Here is a 22,505-nt window from a genome sequence, read left to right on the forward strand (position 1 = left end):
ACAGAATTTAACTTATTCTCCATCTAAAGTACACTCTTTTAAGGAAATTCATACAGGTTCTCATGAGAGCTCTTTTCCCTTTTTTTCCCCCCCTGCTTTGTTTGTAAAGGAAAAAATAGTGACTGGTTTTGTCAAGAATGGGTTGGGGTTTTTTTCTTTTCTTCCTCCCCTCTCCCATGCCATTAGTGACAGCTGAGATTTAAACACAACTGCACATTCAGCCTGCGTTCACAGTTTAACAAAGATCCCAGCCTTAAACAAGTTGGGTTGCTTTACTCCAGTATCGATACATGTTAATATGCTGGAAAGAGCCTTCCTAAGGAATTCCTCTCCTTATTTCAGAGGATACCTTCATTCTCAACAGGCTGTCCTCTCATGTATTCCTTTAAACGAGAGCAATGTAGCTCTCTTCTGGCTCACTGGTGTTTTACTGGGGCGTATTTCAGCGCTTGGTGCAATGGCAAACAGGGAGAGGTTGCCAACGCAACTCACGGCCCTACTTCTACCCCTGGCAGATATGCAAGGATGGGGGAGAACAGCAGTGAATATCCTGCAGGAGACTGTACTTTCAGAAGCCAAAGATGGCTTCAGTAGTCTGCCTTGAAGTGGTCTGGCCTCCCTCCTTCAGTGGTGATTGCTCAGGGGGTTGAGCTGGGTATTGGTGCAAGCTGATGTTGGAGCCGACAGCCGTCAGAAAGCAGCAGTCCTGCTTTGCCCTGGGGGCCTCTTCCCATCCTTGCTCCATTGTTTGAGGTCTATCAATCAGTGAACCCGTTGAAGAACAAGCTAATTGTGAGGGCTGATCCAGCAGGAAAGCTGGAAGTTGACTCCAGGACTCTCTGCCCTCCTTCCTGCTGCCTGCTCTTGGCCGCTGGTGCCCCACACCTCATGCTGTGCTGCTGTGAGCGTTTCTCTGGCCACACATCCCTGTGGGCTGGTGACTGGATTTAGCTGCTCCTTTTTTGCATCATCATATTCTTGCTATTATTGTTATTAGTTCCTGATGCCGATCCACCATGGGGTGGTTCAACACTTACCTCGACACAAGGCAGGAGATGGGGGCCTGCAGGGGCAAGGGACAGGGAGCCTGAGAGGGCAGGATGTGATAACTGGCACTGCCACCTTCCCACAGAGCATTAGGGCAGGTGGTTTTGGGAAGACAAGTCAGAACTTTGCAGGTTGTGCTGGGCAGATGCCACAGCACCTGTCCTGTAGCGCGGTGACAGCTCAGAACTAGAACGTCCCCAAACTAGAATCCAAGGAAACTGCAGGCAGCTCATAAGCAAAGAAGTGACATCTGCATCCTTTCTGTCCCCTCCTGGGACAGGGCAGTCCACACCTCTCTGAGCAGGGCAGAAAGATGCCAGTCACGGATAGCTCTAGAGAGTTACATCCATGGGAAAACTTTCCCAAGAAGGGGTGGATGGACCAAACCCTACAGAGTACATCCTCCGAACAGGTACAGCACAGCCACAACCACACACTCTGCTAAGGCCAGGAACAGCAGGAACATTTGTTGAGCCCCGTTTGTTCCAGATGTTGATTTTTTTGATTAAGAAGATTTGTTCAGACCAATGCAGAAGAAACAAAAGGAGTAAAGACAAGCTTAAAGTTTCAGAAGAGCTTCAAACTCGTTATTCAACATTATTTGCTTGCTGTGTAATCTCTTCCTCATCATTCATTGACCTCTGGCAAACAAAGAGTTGAGCTGACAGCAACTTTTTTTCCTCAAGCCCAAATTCTTAAAAATATATTTTTAAAGTTGTATTTCAACCTCTTCAGGCACTCTGTCCAATAATCTGTCTTAAAAACAGCATCCTACTTGTCTTTCGCATTTAAGAAACTTGCAAAGAGGACTTCACAGTAAGCCAGGTAGGGACATTATTTTTCCTTATTGAGAGTAAAGAGGAAAAAAATTCCAAAGGAAGCAAAGCCAGTCTGCTTATAGAAAAGCAAAATCTCTTTTCTTGATTTTCCCCCTTTGATTTATAAAAACATCTTGTTAATCCCTGCAGGGTTTCTGAGAGAAAGGTTGTTTGAGATCCCTACACCGCGACAGAAGTTAGATACATGTGAAGCAGAAAAGATTGACTGATTTAATGATTAAACAAAAAGAGGAGGTACAAATAACTGAGGAATCTATCAGGGAAACATATTAACTGCAGTTTCCTGATTTTTCTACCTTTTCATTCTTAATGATTTACTTGTTGGAGATGCTAAGGTGACTGTCTCAGTTAGCTCTTCCCAGCCTTAAACATAAAGAGGTGTTATCCATTTTAATCGCATTATATCCAGTTTGTCAGAGTTAATAAATCTGACTCAGTTATTTGGAAAGCTTCCCTAATTTTTGGTGATGTCACCTTTGCAGAGTTTTGAATTTAGATCAATTAAAGTGTTTTTCAAATAATTTTTAAAAACAGCAACATTTTTTTTTTTTTCCTTCTTGGGTAGATTATTCTCTGAAATGTTCCCAGTTTTGAAGTGAGGATAAAAATGTTTATCAGCATTTTAATTTGAAGAAAGAAAGAAAAGTTCATTAAAAGATTTGCAGGATTTGGATACAACAGGAGTAAATAGAGTGTATCCTAATCTGGGTAGGAATGACAGCACACAACTATTTTTATAATCACAATGTAAGTATAGAATACTGCAAATACTAAGTGCCAGCATGACAGTCTCAAGGAATATTGTAAAAAAACCACAAACAAACAAAAAAATCCCACAAAACCTGATCAAATTTGCTGATTTAGCAGCAGAAATAATACAAATGATTACTCAAAGGATCTAATGAGCTGAAGTGACAGCATTTTTTCCAGACAGTCTGCAAATCAATATACTTTGTAGGAGCTAGCTCCAAGAGATGAACAACATACTGCTGAGCACAGGTGGAGAGCAGATGACTTTGAAAACAAAATTTACTAGGGCATCAAGAAGCTGCCATTGACCTCAAACGAGGACAAGCATCTCCATGACCCCTGTGCACAGTGTTCCCCCCTCTCAGTCCAATTGCTGCAGTACCGAGCATCTCTGCCCGTGCACAGGGACTGGGCCTGGCACAATTTGCTCTCCAGTGATCCTTGGAAAGCCCTTACACTCTACAGACAAGATTCACATACACCCACAAAATCTCCTCTTGCATTACTGGAAAATAATGTCTGGGTTTGCCCCTAGAATGGGCGCAGCACAGATACCACCAGGGCAGTGTCCCAGGAGCTTTTCCCCTACAAAGAGACAGAAATAACCTGCTCAGCTGGCACTCAGTTTCCAGCACAGATGTCCCTCAGCAAAGGTAGAACCATAGGTGGGTACCTGTTGAAAAGGGATCAATTCTTGGCTCTGCTGGTACAGGAACAGTCTGTCTCTGGGAAGTTACCAAGCAGGGAGCCGCTATTTGTACTGGATGTTGGAAAGCCGCGATTCCCTGTGAAGAGACACCCAAGATCAGGAGAGTCTGTTTAGGGGAGCCTGGCTGGTACCAGCTTGGGTGAGATCTGAACTGATGGCCATCGAGTGAAAAGGTCCCACGATTCATTCCCTGCTCCACACACCAAACCTCTCTTTTGTACATTTCAGAGTAACCTTACTACAGAACACGTCTTTGTGTGATGCAGTGGAGTTCTGCTCCTCACAGTGTGTAAGTTACTGCTGGCTGGGGCTAGGAGCAGGACTACTCCAGGAGCACACCAGAGATGAAATTCAGATTACAGAGTTATAACTGCTACCTTGGAGAGATCTCTCCACTGTGTTCTAGCTGGGAATATACTCAATTACTGCCCATATTAGGGGCATATTATCTTCTCTTCCATTAAAGTTTAGCTGCATTGCTTTGCAAATTATTGGAAAAGAAAGCCAAAGTGCCATCCCTGTGTGGCCTCTTCTGCCCTGCCCCCGTGCAAAAGCCACCCCACAAAACTTGCTCGTGCAGCCACGACGGTGCCCAGCCCAGTGAAGGGGCCTCGTGTGCATGTCAAGAGAGGTGAGAGGAAGTTGTGGCCACAGTTTGCAAAGGAGAAGCCTGAAGGGTGTTTCCCCCCTTGCCTTATTGGTTTGGAAGCAGAGGGAGAGGGGAAAAAGGTTTTTCCTGATTCTAGCATGTATTTCCCTAGCTCAGCCTAGCTGAAGCTTGTGGTTCATCCTCACAAATGCCGTGTCAGGCCCTGTGCCAATACAAACACCAAGTCTGTCTTCAATATATGCAGGGGGGAAAAAAATATGTAGTTCTAGCTCACTCCAGATTAGAGCGTGTTTGCAGAGAAAGGGAGGAAATGAGGAGGGCTCTGATAGCTGTAGCTGAGTAATGCTGATCTCTGCCCTTAATAGGTCTTGTCGTGGAGGGCACAGCTATTTCCCTTGGCACGCTTTCAAGTTGATTATAATACAAATAAAAAGGTATTCAAGCATACCAGGAAAAGATCTCAAAGGAACATATCTTAATTCAGTAGAATAAGAGGTTTGGTTGGACTGCCGGCGTGCCTGGGGAGCCGAGGGAGATGCAGGTGCCTCAGGCCACCTGCCAGCGTGAAATCTCCAGTGTTCATTCCTGACAAAGACATGGGAACAAGAGACATGAGACTTTTGATTTTGTCTTTAAAATATTCCCATGCTGCAAAACCTCCTCCGTTCTCAGATGTTGGTAAAAATGTTCGAACCCGACTTTAAAACAGACTTGAAGCCATTCTTTTTAGTTTTGTTGTGCCTGGAGAGCCAGTGTTCCCTGCAGAAATAGCATGAACAAAACTAAATTGATCAAAACAAGAACTTTGCAAGAAAGGCAGCAACTGAAATGGATCCTGTTTGATCACCACTGAAAACTTGATGAAGGAGAAAAAGAAGAGGAAAGTTAACTTTGTTTGTAGGTGGTCAGTCACTAAAAATGAAATTGAAAACAAAAGAGATGATATAAATTAATAAATTAGTCGTGGCAATTAGTTTGCCAAGCATCAATCCATGCAGTTTCCATAAAGTATAAAGATCCTAGCTGAGCTTCCTGGCCTGGTAATTACATTGTCCCTACTTAAATTTCCCCTTCCATCCAGCGTTATGTATGTGTCTTCCTCTCTGAAAACTGTTTCACAAACCTGAAACCCGTCACTTGTCTTTCAATGCTGGGTAGTAGCTTTGGGTTTTGCTACAGGACTCATTATTCCCCTACCCCAATCAGCTTCACACTTCTTTAGGCTGAGAGTACTAAATGAAAGGAACTCAAACCATAGCATTGCCAAATCTAATAATTCTAAGGTTTTCATACAATTAGATATCTTACTGCCATGGAGTGAAAAGTTTTAGCCATGTCAGACTCCACCCAAATCAGCCCAGAAAGGACACTGACTTTGCCCAGCCTTCAAAAGCTGCTGCAGAGGTTTCCATCATCACTTGGATTTCAGCCAGGCCACCCTCTGCAGCTATGAACGTTGCATCCTAGGGCTTCCTAATGCTGGGCTGGGGATTATTTGCATGGCTCAGCCTCAGGTTTTGGAGAAAGCTTACAAACAATTCAGAAGCAGCTGGAGGCTGTTCCTGCAGCTCCAGCTTTTGGGAGCTGGGGATTAACCAGACTGCTTGAGATGCTGATTTCTTTACAAGAAAAGGACTTAACCTTGTTGTATTTGTGGCTGACATTAATCTCTAAAATACAAAGAATGAAGCACCTTGGAGGTTTTAAAGATTCAATGATTCCTCACAGAAAGCTCTATAATGTGTTTGGCTGGAGATATTTTTTATTCTGAATAGTTTCTGAAGCCTGCTTAGTACCACCAAGGAACCTGATTTATGCATTTACACAAGAATCTTTCCTTCCATCCTTTCTGCTGAAGATTCACTTGGATTCTTCATGCTGGATTGAGAGGCGCTCAAAGTACACCATGTCAAATATGACAGTATCTGGTCCACATCAAATTCAGTAGTATTCTTGTATGTTTGAGATGGATTTGGTCCCCAATCCTCCACTTGCAGCCTCAGAATAGACTGCAGCCCAGAGACTTCATGTCGTGAGGTGTCAAGTACCCTCAGCACTGTTAGGTGATTTCTGTGCTCCAGTGAGAGGTCAAATTGTCCTGTCCCTTTTTGAGAGAGCCCAGCACACAGCACGAGGAGATGCTGTCCTGTGTTGGCGGGCTGAAGATATTTGAAACACGCAGAAAGCATCCTGGATGCCATAAACTTCCAAAAGACTTGGATCTGGACTACAGTACAAGTCTACCTCTGCTGGAAGAAGCAGGGATATGCTGGTGACTGACAAAGGGACTGATCTAGAGTCCACTGAAAGTTATGACACGTATGGCTTGCACTGGGACTTGAACCAAATCTGTGGTGGGTTTTAAGATGAAAAGATATTGGCAGCCAAGAGTGACCTTTAAGAGAAAAGAATTCCCCCCCCAAAAGTGGCCTCACTTGTTGGTTCCAGGAACTCAGGGGATGAGTGAAAAAACTAGCAACTCACAGATCAACAGCATAAACCCCTTTTTACCTCTTTTCACTCTTCCACCATGGATTAAGTTGCTTTGATGAATATCAGACATGTATTTGCCTTTCATCACTTTTCACGTTCTAAACCTTGCCCTAGACTCAGCCTCTCTGTTTCAGACTGCTGGATATTATACATGCACAGGAGCAATTTGGTGTATATAATGATAGGCAGGATTGCTAAATTGGTTTCCAGTGTCTTTGAGGCTGCGTCCCTGCAGAATTGCAATTAAACACTTGACAAACCACAAGGCTATGCTAATCCCACTTCAAAAATTTCTGATGGCAAGGATGGCAGTCTGCCTTCCTTCTCCTCTGAAAGATGGGGAGACCCAGCATTACTCAGGCTCTTAAAAATACTCTTTTTCGCCTTTGGTTCGGTGGCTCGTGTTTCAGCTGTAACATTCTGCCTGAGCTGGCCATTGCTGTGTAACAAGCTCCTCTTTGTTCAGCCCTGCTACCTCATTTCTTTCTATTAGCCTTTAATCCCTGTCAGGGTTTCACCTTTGCAGCGATGAGGTCACAGCTCATGTTGATTGGGAAAGGAAATCCTGATGATTGTTGCTGACAGAAAGCTGATAATGCTGGTTTGGGCAGCAATAAATTCTCAGTCTCTAAATGAAGACTAATCTTTGAGCCAGAAATCACCTCTTTCAGTAGTTTTTTTGGGGCCTCATTCACAAATATTTTCCCATGCTCAAGCTGCCTGACCTTTGGAGCATTCAATGCACCTATGTTACTGTGCAGAACTGTTTTCCAGGGATCAAAATAAGCAGCCATCCATCAGTGAGAGGCAGGTGAAGTTATGAAATAAATCAATAGTGTTATCCTCATTGGGAATGCAGCTCTTGGAGCTCTCTGTAGCCTCTGCAACCCTAAGTGCCAAGTTGCTCTCTGCTGCTGAGCCATCCCATCCTTTCAGCATTTTCATTTCTTCAAGTGACTGGTGTTGTTAGGACCACTTATTGTTATTTTTTCGGGACAAAAGCACAACATGCAGAGAGATTAAAAAAAAAAAAAAGAAAAAGGGGTGAGCAGGAGTGGTTTGTACTGTTAAGTTCATTTTTTTGACTCAAACAGTGATTCGGTAGAGACAGTTTTTAAATAACCCTGGGTGAAGCAGATGCTTCTTTTACGTCATAAACCCTGTCTTTGGTATGGTTCACTACCTTAAACCAAGTGTGGCCATTGAACTGGCCCTTCTGTGCTGCAGTAACCATCACATGCAAATCCCTTGCACCTCCTGCAAGGACGCAGCTCCTTGCCAGCAGGGAAGTTCACCAATGGTTGGACAAGGAGAACTCTCCTGGAAATCCAGAAACAATATTGTCAAAACCTTATCTTCTGCACATTATATTGTCTTTTTCTTTCTGTTCCTCCTGCTGTTCCATAAGCACATGTTCCATCAATACACTGCAATCTAATCTTCTCCTGGTGCCTTACCTACCCGCCAGAGCCTCAGTGCCCCCAAATATATCTGCTTTGTGCACTTATTTACTCCCAAGATATGAGAAACTGGTGGCTGAAAGCTTTGAATCCCTCCCTGCCAGCCCAGCCTGGCTGTTGTTTTTGTCTCTCAGCAAACTGTTCTCAGCCCTTTGATCAAAATAACCCTGGACTCTGGTCTGAATTCAGATTTGAACTTTACAAATTGGGTTTTCTCAACTAACAAAGTGGTTATTTTTCTCCCTTTCCTCCCTGCTCCAACACACAGCTGGTAGCATTTTAGTCAGGCAATCCCTATGTAATCCATTCTAATTTTTTTCTTCCTTCCACAGTGTGTTGGTCTTCCCAATGGCAAAAATCCACTATGGCCAAAATTCTCTCTGAATACAGGCTCCAGCAAAGTTCCTGAAGGGAGCAATCCAAACACCTGAACAGAGATGTGCAGTAGGTGATTTGGGCTAGCTGTGATACCCACCCCAGCCTGGCAGAGGGGATGTAGGAGCTGTGGAACATGCACACCTTTCCAGAGGGGCAGTCAGAGCCCAGGCAGGCTGGAAAAGAGCCTTGAAAGATCTCAGCCAGTTTCAGATACCTGAGCCTGTCCAGGCAGCCCTGTGCCATCAGAGAGACAGATTGATTCTGTGCTCATCCTCAGAACAGATAAGTTTGGGCCACATATATTATCAAGGTTCAAAAATTAATCATTATGTGATGTATGGAAACCATCACTTCAGTGTTTGTACTGGTTTTCCCATCTTTGCAAGGACAAATCTCAGTATGATTGTATGCTAATCATTTTGCCTTTATGTATCTTATACATGTCTGCATCTGTCTGCATGTGTCAGATTTTCCAACCCCTCTGTCAACTAAATCCACTGGCCTGTGGGTTAAACTCTTCAGAGGAGAAGGGGAAACTTTGTTCCTTGAATCGTTTTGACTTCAGGATTCTCTCCTATCCTGGTTTAGCAAAAACTCCAGCATTATCTAGGCTTTGTATACAAGACAAAATTTTCATTGGAGGAATTTAACGGGACTAAGATTCCTGACGCTGCCTCACATCTGCAATCGAGCTCCACTTTCTTCACATCCACATCCCACTGTCAGGGGCAGCTCAGGAGCTCAAGGACAGCAACAAACACCTGTGGGGCAGACCAGTGATTCTCTTGAAGAACTTTATCTCAGTGCATGGAGAGTGAGCTGATACCCAGGAAATGCTGAAGTGAGCTGAGCCCAGGGCAGGGCTGTCCTTGGAAAGCAGAACACACACAAAGTAGAGACGTGAAGTCTCCTTGGACTGGGAGAGCAGCAGGACAGCAAGGGTGAAACCAAGGAAAGCTGCTGCAGCACGGAGAGCAGAGCTGCTGGGCTGCTTGACCTGGTTTCCATTACCTGCCTGGGATGAGGTGAAAATCCTTAAATGCAGGAACTTTATCTCTGCAATTGGGGTGGATAGTCTGGCTCTTGTTTCTGCCCGTAATTTGTCAGCCCTGAGATTCTGGCAAGACAAAATACTGCATAAGTGCATGGGGAACTGTGCTGCAGTGTAAAAAGTGGGGCCACAGCATCATTCCTCCCACAGTCCCAGGGCTCTGCTCCAGATTGATTCCTTTGGTTTGTGCTAGCTCCTTCGAGCATCTGGCCACGGTCTGCCATAATGCACAGCTCCATTTCACAAGAGCAGAATATGGGCACATCCTGGAATGGAGATATGTGTGGAGCTATGCAAATTGCTGATGGATGAATTCCCAGTGGATGGCACTTATTTCTCCCAGGCCAGATCAAGCTTCCTTCCATGCATTGCAAACAGCTTTTTGTGTGCATCCCTTTACCAGCAGCCTTTACAACAAACACATTATCCTGCTTTTGTTACAGATCTGCTGCTAAAAGAATGTGTATTATGGTTTTAAAGTCAATTTGTTTTGTTGAATTTGTAAAAATTTGTATTTCATATATCAACATAACAAAATCTAAATAAAAGGCAAAAATAGTATTGCTGAAACATGTATCTAACCCATCCAAACTGGCATCCTAATGCCTACCACAAGTGAAAAACAAAGGCAGCTGAAGGCATGGGAAACCCTTTAAGGAAGAAAAATTGGGATGGCAAATACAGGTCTGCTATTGTGCAATGCCATTTTAACTCAGTTACACAACTAGAAGCAAGTAGACTCACACAGCTTCTCCGGCTCTGCTCCGAATTCATTACTCCCATTTCAAAATATGATCTCAGAGTAAGCACAGTCACCGCTCTATGCTGCTCAGCTGGGCAGGATACCTTTAATCTCTCAAGCAATACAGCTGAAGGCAGACTCGTGCAGCAGAACAGCGTGAATGCCACATTTACATGGCCACCTGTGGAAGAGAGTCACCTTGGATTTGGGAGATTTTCTATAAATAAATGCTCTTTCTTGGAACACAAACAGTTAATTTCATCGGCATTCATCTGCAGCCATTGGCTGCAGACACTTTTCCTTCAAACTCCATTTTCCATTCTAAGATTTCTTATCTTTTTAGTACCTTTTTTTCAAAGTCTGTAGGACAGCTAGGACCAGGCCCCCTTCAGAATATTTAGTTTATTCTAGAGATGCCATATAATTGGTCTGGTGTAATGCCTGAAGAGCAAAGGGCCTGGCAGAGCTGACAAACTGGTTGAAGCTGAAAGCTGACGTCAGCTACTGCTCCTTGGGTTATATAAAGAGATCACAGAGTAACATCTGGATTCAGCCTGGGTGAAACTAAAGCAAGGCGCATATCAAGAGAGCACCTATTGTGCTTCAGCCTCATGAATATTCAGCACTATTGATCAGACTAGATCTTTTTAGGGAAAAACCCCTCAGCCTGGAGAGCTTGTGCATTTGGGGAGGTGAACATCAGCTCCTTATCCTCAACTTTTTCAGTCTCCAGATGTGATCCTTTTATGCTTTACTTCTTGCTAGTGTGAACAGAGCCTACACATCTTGCTCAGGGGCATGGGGAGCATCAAGGGCAGTGTGACAACAAAGTTCAGCCCTCTGGTGCTGCTTCTTGAGACAGGTAACAATTGCATGTACAGCTATAACCTCCTGCAGCCAAGCATCTGGGGCTACCTCTGGCCTCCTGCTGGATGCACGTCTGACTTGCCACGAGCTGCAGTCAGACAAGACACCAGCCATCAGATAGGCCCATCCCTCTCATCTTTCTTTCCCACAGAAAAGTGTTTCTGTTTCCATCAATGAGCTCCACAGTGACCTGGGACAATTCCGCTCGCTGGCTTCTGATAAAACCTATCCACGGATGCTGATATCACATGGCTAATAATAGGTGAGCAGGACAAATCCTGTGGGACTAGGAATATTACAGCGTGGTGCTGACAGGATAAGTGGCAGTATCACTTTTCAAGTGAGATTTATTGACTGCAAGCTCGAGGTGGAGAGGATGCAGCTCATTCATCAGTGACTTTCCTCCACTTTTTAACGAGTGACTGCTCTGCTGTGTAGGTTGGTTGGATTTATTTGAATCATACCACCTTGGACTCTTATAAAATACTGGCATTTCCATCCTCAGTCCCAGCTGAAGGGTCAATACCAGGCTCAATTTGCTGCAAGTTTTACACACATAATCTCTGGTTTAAATTTAAGGATGGACAGTGGGAAAACGCAACTTTCCTTTCTAGCAAGTTCAATATATTTTGTTTTCATGTTCTAGTCACAGAAGAATGGCATTAAAAAAAAAAAAAAAAAAAAAAAAGCTAAATACCTTAGCACATACTTTCTTATTTGTTATACAGACAGATTTTGAGGAGATTAAAGGGTAGATAATAAAAAGCATTGACATACCTAAATACCACAGACAGCTAATCTGTCTTGACTCTTCATCGGCTGAGAAGGAATGAGCATTATACCCTTCCTTCTGATCAGCTGATGACATGGCCGAGCAGAAGCTAATACCACCGCCCTCCAAGCCATCCTCTACAACCGAGTTGGCAATGTCGGACTTATTCTCTGCATAGCATGACTAGCCTACACCTCAAACCCCTGAGAAATCCAACAACTCTCCTCCCCTTCCCAAACCCCCATGCTCCCCCTCCTGGGACTCCTTCTGGCAGCAACAGGCAAATTCGCCCAATTTGGCCTCCACCCGTGACTCCCAGCCGCCATAGAAGGCCCAACCCCCGTCTCCGCTCTGCTCCACTCCAGCACGATAGCAGTGGCCGGAATCTTCCTCCTTATCCAAACCCACCCTATATTTAACACTAACCAAACCGCCCTCACTCTATGCCTGTGCCTAGGAGTTCTTTCCACACTATTTGCTGCTACATGCACCCTCACCCAAAACAACATCAAAAAAATTGCCTTTTCCACCTCAAGCCAACTAGGCCTCATAATAGTCACCATCGGACTCAACCTCCCACAGCCAGCCTTCCTCCATATTTCAACTCACGCATTCTTCAAAGCCATACTATTCCTGTGCTCAGGCTCCATCATCCACAACCTTAATGGACAAGACATCCGAAAAATAGGAAGATTACAAAAAAAATGTTACCCACAACTACCTCCTGCCTCACCATTGGCAACCTAGCCTTAACAGGAATGCCAGTCCTTGGGGGGGTTGTAGGTAGGTCGGTCTAGAACCGTGGTTCTAGGTAGCTCTAGAACCGCGGTTCTAGGTCGCTCTGGAACCGCGGTTCTAGGTCGCTCTAGAACCGCGGTTCTAGGTGGGTCTAGAACCGCGGTTCTAGGTGGGTCTAGGTAGGTGGAACCGCGGTTCTAGGTGGGGGTCCAGAGCCCAGCAGCAGCAGAGAGTCCATGCTTGCCTGCTGTCCAGGGCAGATCCAATAGCTCCAGGCCATCCTTAAAATGCCCCCCTGGAGGATTGACTGCCTCACCGGGTTTTAATGGCTGGGCCATTACCAGAAGGCATTAGTCTCTCTCTCCCCTGGAAGGGTAAGAGAAGGATAAAACGTCCCAATAAACTGCTTTCCACAGATGAAACAGAACACACATTTTTAGGTTATGTTATCTAATGCCATTGAGGGCATTTGTCCAGAGACTTACCCTTGGTCACCTTTGAGCAGCTGGACGAATAAAAGTGCAGGGATTGCAGGATAGATTGCAATCTCTTTGTGTTACCTGGCAGAAGATGATGGGTTTGGAAGGACTGGATGCATTCCCTCTTACCTCTGGGTCCTGAGATGTGCCTGCTGCTCAGAGGCCTTTGGTATCTTTAGCAAGAAAAGTGAATGAAGCTCCTCTTAGGTGCAAGTCTAACCTGCTGGCCATTCAGTTTTACCAAGAAGGCAAAGACAGAGAGCAGAGGTAAAAAAAACGCAAGGCGATTCATGAGGCTATAGAAAGTAGTTTAATTTCTTTACCAATTGAAGTGTCTAAGCCGAATGAATGAACCAACTAACTGAGCTTAAGGGGAAAGCATAATGCCTTCCATACTTGTTGTAATACATTAATTGGGTCTATATTTCATTGGATTTGTAATGCTCTTTTCTATCTGTCCTTGCCCAGCAGTGCCCGTCCCCCACACTGAAATGTAACCTAACTCCGGTCCCCTCCTGCTTCTCCCCGACTGGGTGGCGCCTCTGGGCCCTGCCTCTGGGCCCTGCCCCCTGGGGAAAAAGCCTGGCAGGGGAGGGGCCAGGTCTCTCTGGCATTGGCCAGTCATCGGGAAAGGTCTCCAGCCAGCAGAGTAGAACTTGAGAATAAAAGCTGGAATATCCAACCCGGTGCTAGAGAGCAGACTCTTACTTTTGCCACCAGCCACTGTCTTATCTCGTGGGGAAAACTACAACTGGTGCCCAACGTGGGGCTCAAAGCCACAAAAGGTTCCCAAAAAACTGGAAGAATCACTCAGGGAGCACGTGGCCGAGGAATCCCACACAGAGACAGACCCATCAGGCTTGGCCTTCACTGTGGAGTCTCCGAAACACAGGACTCTACAGGCCAGGGCTGCAGATTTCTCCCTTGGACTCAAAAATCCCATTGGAGTGCTGCAAAGAGGCCCCATGACCGGCAAGCTGTTCCAGGGAAATTGACCACATGCTCGTGGAAATACGACCCTGGGAACTGAGACTGGAAGCTCTTTTTGCACCAAAAAGGGTCAGTCTCAGGCAAAAAGAGTGATTGGGAAAGAAAGGAAAGGAACGCTGGAATTTTGGTGAGTACCACTTTCGGTTTTCTAAGGGAAAATCTTTTTCAGGGGCAATATCCCTCAGAGAAAAGGGGTTTTATTTTGCTTTTTCGGGGAAGGTTTTGCTTTCAGAGGAAACCTTCAAAGTGCTTTAATAGCACGCTTCTTTTGCAGCCTGGGGGAGTGGAAAGGGAAACAGTTTCCCCTTTTGCCTTTTTTTCTCGCCAGCGAGGTTTTTTTTCCTTTCAGTTTCGCAGTCACAATAAAGAGGACACAGAAACTCAAAATCTGAGCCAAAATTGGGTGCTAGGCTGTCTGTTCCTCACAAAAGAGTATATCATTACATTTTATATACCTTGAATAATGGCAAGACCCATTATTCAAAGAAACAGCTGAAAAAATTAACTCTGTGGTTGTTTTCTCAGTTTCCACACTTATCATTAGAGCAAATAAGCTCCCCAGAATTTTGGGAGGCTATAACAAAAAAAAATAGCTGAATCTTGGTTCCTCTAACAATAAAGAAGATGCAAATTTTGCTTTTTATAGCTTAAAAATTAAGTTTGCATTGCAAAAGCAAAACAAAAAGGAAAAAACGCCAGTTCTTTGTGAATTTTCCCCAGCTTGTACCTTTGCAGGCAGTCCGAGTCCTCAAACCTCCCATCTTAGTGATCCCCAGGTGGGGGGGTCACAAGATGGAGGGGATTCCTTTGTCCAAAATGGCCAAAGCCATGTGCTCCCGAGCCATGGGGAGTCTCTCCCTTTGTCTGTCCCTCCTTCCGGCAATCCCTTCTTCTCCCCAGCCCCTTCCTTCCCTTGGTGCTGCCCCCGGCACCGCCCTCTCCTCTGACTCTGCCCCCTACCCTCAAACCTCCACCCTCCAACTCCGCCCCATGTGACTCAAGCCTCCAGCCCCTCCCACCCCTGGTTCCCACGGGTTCCCCGCCCACAGTCCCAGTTCCCGCGCCCCAGAGGCGGGGGAGGCCGGGGGGGAGCCGGGAACCCAGAAGCAGGAAGCGATCCGGACTTTTCTGCCACCCCTTTCACATAACAACAATCAAAAAGAGGGAGTGCTGTCTGCAGTAATTGGGACCCCTTCCCCCAACAAGTGATTCAGGGTTTATGCAAAGCTCAGGCCAAACTGGGGTATGAAAGAGAATACCTTTGCAACTGTTTAAAAGCAAATTTAGCAAGAAATACTACAGTTCCCTTTGACCTCCAAAAAGATTTGCTTCCGGAGCTTTGGCAAAATCCTGAAATGGCAGTTGATAATAAGAATCTGCCAATTCAATTAGCAACCCAGCCCAATAAGTCTTTCCAACCTTACAGTAAAATAAAGCAGCTTCCATCAGAGCCTTCAGTAACATTTGTGGAGCGGTTAACCCGAGCTATCGAGTTACAGGTTAAGAATGAAGAAGCCCAAGAACAGGTCCTGGAGGAGATGGCTCTGGCTGATGCAGACAAACAGTGCAAGGCAGCTATCCTCAGCCTGTCTATAGAAGCGGCTCCAACTTTACATGACATATTCCAGGTGTGTGCCAGGAAGATTCCCTTCATAAAAGCTCATCAAAACCACAGTTCCAGAGTCAAGCCGCCACAAAAAGCTGCTGCTGCAGACACCGTGCTTCCTGTACCTGTGCCACGGCCACTGCCTGAGAGAACAACGTGTCTCCTGTGCGGTCAGGCTGGACATTGGGTATCTCAATGCCCTTTAAACAAGCAATTTCTGGACTTTCGGGACAATGGGGATGAGAGGTCTCAAAGGTCCAAAGGGAATTTTTCAAATAAACTAGAAAATGTAAATGTTAAATGAAATAATCCTACTTTAACCAGTTCTGCCTTTCAGCAAAAGTCACCGGATATGATAGTAAAGGATCCAGCGACCAGAGAAACAAAAAGTCCCCATGATCAGGTCACCTGGGGTCGTGGGTACGCCTATGTGTCCACTCCCCCAGATCTCAAGTGGGTGCCAGCTGAGTGGGTGAAACCTTTCATCCCCAAAACTGAAAAACCCCCTGCAGAGGGCCCACAAGTGGCCAGTGCTGCCTGGAGGAGGAGAAAGCGCCGAACCTTCTCCTTCTAATTATCATTATTCCTTGACAGTGTTTTTCTAAACAGTTTGCACTAAAGGTCATTTTTCTTTTGCAACTTTAAAGGTACTCCAGGTCCGAACTCTGAGCATCTCCCACGAACCGAGCCTTCCTCCTTCTTAATTTAATAAGAAAAGGGGAAATGTTGTAATGCATCAATTTGGTCTATATTTCATTGGATTTGTAGTGTTCTTTTCTATCTGTCCTTGCCCAGCAGTGCCCATCCCCCACACTGAAATGTAACCTAACTCCGTTCCCCTCCCGCTTCTCTCTGATTGTGTGGTGCCTCTAGGCCCTGCCTCTGGGCCCTGCCCCTGGGGAAAAAGCCACGGCAGGGGAGGGGCCAGGTTTCTCTGGCATTGGTGAGTCATTGGGAAAGGTCTCCAGCCAGCAGAGCAGGACTTGAGAATAAAAGCTGGAATATCCAACCCGGTGCTAGAGAGCAGACTCTTACTTTTGCCATCGGTGGCGGTCTAGTCTCGAGGGGAATACTACAGAAAGTAGTTTAATTTCTTTACCAATTGAAGTGTCTAAGCCGAATGAATGAACCAGCTAACTGAGCTTAAGTGGAAAGCATAATGCCTTCCAAACTTTCAATAAAAGCAGCAAGTTTTGTACTTTGAACACTTGCTTGGAGTGGTGTTTAAGGACAACAGGCTTTAATCTTGTTAGATGAGGGTTTGCCTGGTTTGCCCGTTGTTAAACACAAAACTTGAATATTAAGAATTAATAAGTTGAAGAAAGCTTCAAATCATAAGTCCACTAAAGAGACTGAGAACCAGTTTCTGAAAGACAGTTCTGTGTTAGGTCAGTGGTTGGCACCTTTTGATGCCACATCTCACTCGTATCCCTCTCCTCTTTTGACTGCTCCCTGAACATCTGCTGTTGCAATGTCACTAGGCATCTGCAGGTCTTTAGAAATCTGGCCATGTGGAAAACAGCTTTGGATCATAGGCCCTGTCAAATATTTCTTGGGTTCCTCCATCTCAAGGGTTTCTTTTTTGGTAAATAAAAAACACAGTTGATGTTATAGAGGATCTAATGCATTAAACATTGTAGAAGAATGAAAAAGAAGACAGGGTAGGGAAAGCTAGCAAGAGCTGTTCAGTCATGAATGAAATTCACTGGTCAAAACCAATGGCAAAGCTCCATGGACTTCAAGAAAGCAAATTCAGACTATGAATTACAACTCAAAGAGAATAAAGAAACTTGTGCTGACAAGAGGCGTGTGCAGCGCAACTTCAGACAGATGCTGCTCAGTTATTTCAGTGTGGTGCATTTCTGAGGCAGACCCAAGGCTGCCCTTTCCCAAATGCTCCTTATTTGTGCATGAGTTCAGTTCCATGAACAATTACGAGCTACAAAACAGAGCATTTTACATCAACCCAGTGTTTTACATGATATTCACATGATATTCCAAAGAGACACCAAAGAGCCTGGCAGGTGCCAAACAACTGTAGAGGGCAGGGAGGAAAACGTGTACAATTAGAATTGCAAAGGAGATGAAATAAGAAGAACATAGCTGCAGATAAACAGACTGCTTTTACAAACTCCTTCAAAAAATCTGATGTAAACTCTTTCACATATTGCAAGTAATTACATTCTTGGATTCCCTTTAATCTCACATATGAGAGACTTACAGCCTTGAGTGAGGCCTCTGTGGTTTGAAGGTGATTTGTTGAATTTATATGTATCTGATAGCTCCCAACACATCACTGTAAATTAGTAATGCCTAATTTGGTTATAGCTATGCTTTACTCTTTTTTTTTTTTGTTTGTTTGTTTGGTTTTTTTGTTGGTTTTTTTTTTTTTTTTTTTGTTATGACATTTTCTCTCTCCCACTCATAGAGAGTAAACTACTTCTCCCACCCCAAAAGCAGTTATTTGTCATTTTAAAGGCTTGTGACAGTTCAAGGAGAGAAGGACCTAGGGACCAAGAGCTGTGGGTGGGAGCACTTCAGGGTACTGAGCCATTGGACTGGCTCTGCAGGATCAAACCAACCCTTCGGGATCTTCCCAGCTCAGGATATTCCACAGCAAGAACCAATGGAAGCTACCCCATGAGCACCCCCTGCAACAGGACGAAAGAGCAGTGCTCTCTGCTGAAGATATTTTCCCTTTTGACCTCCCCAGTAACTATTGCCACCTTGCAGTGGTCCCAGACAGCCTTTCCACTCTTTCTGTCAAGTTTCTGAGTTACGAATTTAAAACACTTCCAAAACCTCTCTTAACCTTTTTATACAGCTCAATATTAAAAAAAAAAAACCAAAAAACCAGTAAATAACATTTCCATGTTCTCTCAAAAAACCCACCGAGGGTTCAGTACAACTGGCTTTCGTTGTGGGGTTTTCAGATAACCATCTACATAATCTCCAAACACAGAAGGAATGGATACAACACGACGAAGTAAAACACTTGCCCAAGGTCTCTTTGAAATGCTGTGTGCCTGAGAAATCAGGAACTCTTCATTAACTTCAATGGACACTGATTTAGGCTTTTAATAGTGTTGCCAGAAGATGAAATGAAAGTCCAAATGTCCTGACCCAAGTGCAGTTGCAGAGAGTGATTGGATGATTCTGCTTTAGATCATTTTGGAACCCCCCAGCCCCTGGACCTCCTTGGCTGGCCCCAGAGGAGCTGCCCAGCCCTACCTGGGCAGCAGAGCAGGGGGAAGGCAGGCTGGGTGCACTGAGGCCAGTGTGGAGCCCGTGTGTGTGAGAGCAGAGGCACGAGGAGCCCTTCCAGGGCATTCCTCACCTCCGTGAGTTCCCATGGCTGCACCCAGGCTGCTGGACATCCCTGGCTCTGAACGGCGCACGGCCCTCAGTCCAGCACCACGGCCTCTCCGTTTCACCAGGTCATACCCAACTCATGGAGAACAGCACGGACCAGGTGGGTCCCAGCCCCTCTTGCCAAACCCCTGCCTCCATGTTTCAGAGGAGATGGGAGTCCAGGGAACTGAGCTTTGTGCCAGAGACACCGGCGAGCCCCTGCTGACCTCGTGGAGCTGCTGTCTTCCCATTTCTCTCCCAACAGAAAGGCTCCAGCAGAGGCAGCCTCTGTTCCAAGCATCAAATACAGCACACTGCTGAAGAGGGGGTTTCCAGATCCTGCCTCAGCTGACCACATGTGCTTGGTCAGAGTCCTTGTGCCCCTGCCCAGGTAAGCTCACGTCCATGGAGCTCCAGCTTAGCGGCTTTCTGACCCCTTCCTAGTAAACATCTGCAGAGCTGGGAAATCTTGTGGGTTTAGGGGGGAAAAAAAGCAGCTCATTTTCTGAGTGCCCTTCAGTGGGAGCAATCTTGTAGCCACCCACACCTATCAGATAACTGTGCTTGGCCAGTCATCAAAACCAAAGACAAGCCTCAGCCACGGGTGATTTCAGTGTAACCTTTGCCTGGGAGGAGCTCAGGGAAGCCCACATGTTCTCAGACTGCATTAATATTCCCAGCTTGCTAACACAAATAATTTCCCGCCTCTTTCTGCCCATCTCACCCCCATGACCACCTTCTATGGCCTCTGTCTGACGCAGAAGCAGCACCTCCACAGCACAGGCGCTTATGGGGCAGAACATCTCATTTCTCTTTGACTGACACAAATATCTGCAGCTGAAATACTCTTTCCACATTCCCAGCTGTTCCCCATCTTAGAAACTTAAGGAGAGGGAAGTGGATTAAGGGGTCAGGTGTAAATTTTACTCAGGGGAGAGGTAAAAAATAATTGTAATCATAAACATTTAGAGAGCTCAGAAGCCAGAGATTCTTCTACAGTGTAGATTCTTCTTCATTGTGGACTCTTTTACAAGGAGTTGGAAAAAGCCAATTTGCTTGTATAAGTTGAAGAAACATCACTAAAATCAATCAATGCATGTAATTCAAGACAAAATGAAACTCACTGTTGTTAAAGAAAGCAAAGTTTACCATGACTTGTTAACTGATGGGATGTGATTAAAAAAAAAAAAAAAAAATTAGTGGCTGCAAATGAGATCCCTAATCTGTAAGATGTGAAGTGCATCATAGGTTGAAGGCTAGACAGTCCATTTTTCTTCAAGTTTTTGGTCAGTTGTTTTACAAACTACTTCATCCTTTCGATACTACATAAACTCCGGTGCTTCCTGGTGGAGCTGGACAAATTGTCACCAGCTCAATAGGTGCAAACGTACACAACTTTTCCACTTGGGAAGAGAAAAACCCCAATTTTTTTTCTAATTTCCAGATTCTAGACAGCTGGCCACAGTTCAAGCACCATTTAGTACTTTCTGGCTAGCCTTAGTTAAACACATATTTGTAATTTTCAAAACCTAAACTGTAGTTACAGTTATGATGGTATCCATTACAGCGGTGCTTTTTTATCGTTGTTGCAATTTCTGCTCGAAATGTTGGCAGTATTAGGACAATTCAGCAACGTGTAATTTAACTTATCTCACATCCAGAGTCAAGGGTGGTTGCTCTCATCAGGTCCAAGGTCATTCATGGGCTGCACTCAGATGAATTGGGTTTTGGCTTTGCCTGAGTGGAGGAACCCAAAATCTTTTATCAGCTCTCCTCCCCCATCACTGTATGACCTGCACCAGGTCTCACTCCTGTGAGAACCATCAGCTAATGACAAAACCAAAAACCTTACCACCATCTTCGGTATCAAATATTATTCTGTGAGCATGGCCAGGACAAGATACCCATCACCTGAGGTGTGATACACCACAGCTGCTTTCCTCTGATGCCTACTGGCTTTTACCTTTTTTTTTCTTTTATATATTCTCTATTATATACAGGGGAGCCACAGTTCTCTGGGGTTCTGTGCTAGGGCCTCACCACCCTCACACAGAGGAATTTTTTCCCCTAATATCTAATATAAACCTGTTTTCTGTCCCTTTTCTGTCCCTGTGAAGCCCTTCCCCTTGTTCTGTCACTCCAGGCCTTTTAAAGCATTCTCTCTCCATCTTTCTTGCAGGTTCCCTTCAAGGGGCAATTAGGTCATCCCAAAGCTTCTCTTTCCTGGGATGAACAATCCCAGTTCTCTCAGCCTTTCCTCACAGAGGATGTGCTCCAAGAATGAAGTTTAAAAGAAGGTGGCCAGAAGCTGTCCCATTAAATCGTCCCTCCTGGCATGATCTGGATGTGATTCAGGGTATCATGGTGAAACTTTTGGGTATGAAAGCAATTGTGCCTTTGTCTGTCTGCAGTCACCCCAGGATGGGTTTTCTCTCTGCAGCTGTTGAAGATCTCTCTCCTGGGTCTGGTGATCATGTTTAATGTCAATTGCTCAGTTACAAGTAAACAATCATTGATAGAAAAAAAGAAAAATGGATGCAGAGAATGAAAATATGGAGAGGGAAGTTCAATAAAGAAAAGGAAGAGGAAAAAAACCCAATGAAATAGGATAAGGTGAAAGTTTAAAAAAAAAAAAAAAAAGGAGCTCATTGCAGAATAGATAGCACATTCTTAACCACAGCAGGAATAAAAGATCTTTCATCAGGCCAATGTTTTGGAGACTTGGTGGTTGTACTTTATGTCTCGGAGCAGCAATTTCCAGGCAGCCTCACACCTCCCACCCTCACCACAGGCAGCAGGAACAAAGGCACTCGGGGAGCAGAAGTGATGTGGGAAGGGCTCTGGCATTCCTTGCTGTGTCAGAGCGGAGAGCCCTGCTCTGGGGAGACCAGAGGGGAGCTGGAGGAAAAAGCATCCTCCCCATCCTCTGCAGGGAGCCTGGGAGCCTGGCTGGGAGCTGAGGCGTGCTCAGCCTGTGGGCAGGTTGGGAACCTCAGCCAAACTCGGACCCTGCAATGTAAATCACGTTCTGGTCCCTCTCCCTTTCCCTAGGGAAAACAACATTCCTTAACCCATGGCAAGGCACGTGCTGGCCGACCTGGAGGGGCTCTGGCTGTTACATTAAAACCATTCTCACTCCAGCCCTGGCCAAGAGAGAACAATCAACTCCTGCTTCTGAAGGAAGTGACTGACTGCAAGCCCTTGGAATGAGCACCCTTGGGAGACCTGAGCTGGTAACTTCTGAAGAGCCAGAAAAAATGCCAGATCAGGGAAGAGAAGGATTTTCTTTTGTTGTTTCTTTCAGAGATTATGCCTTTCCTGAAAATCAAAAGAAATATGTTTAATTAGTTACCACAGAATCATATAATATCTTGAGCTGGAAGGGACCCACAGAGATCACCAAAGTCCAGCCCCTGGCCCTGCCCAGGACACCTCATGTGAGACAGGACATCTCATGCCTGAGAGCATTCCAAACCCACCTTGAGCTCTGGATGTTGAATGTACTAAAAATCAAAAGGGAAGAGGCAGCCAGTGGGCCTGAACTCAAACCTTGCTTTAAAAAACAGATGAGAAGACACAGTATCAGTACAATAGGCCTGCCCACAGTAGAAAGAATTTGCAGA

This window comes from Hirundo rustica, chromosome 4 (genome assembly GCF_015227805.2).
Source record: "Hirundo rustica isolate bHirRus1 chromosome 4, bHirRus1.pri.v3, whole genome shotgun sequence".
Taxonomy (NCBI): domain Eukaryota; kingdom Metazoa; phylum Chordata; class Aves; order Passeriformes; family Hirundinidae; genus Hirundo; species Hirundo rustica.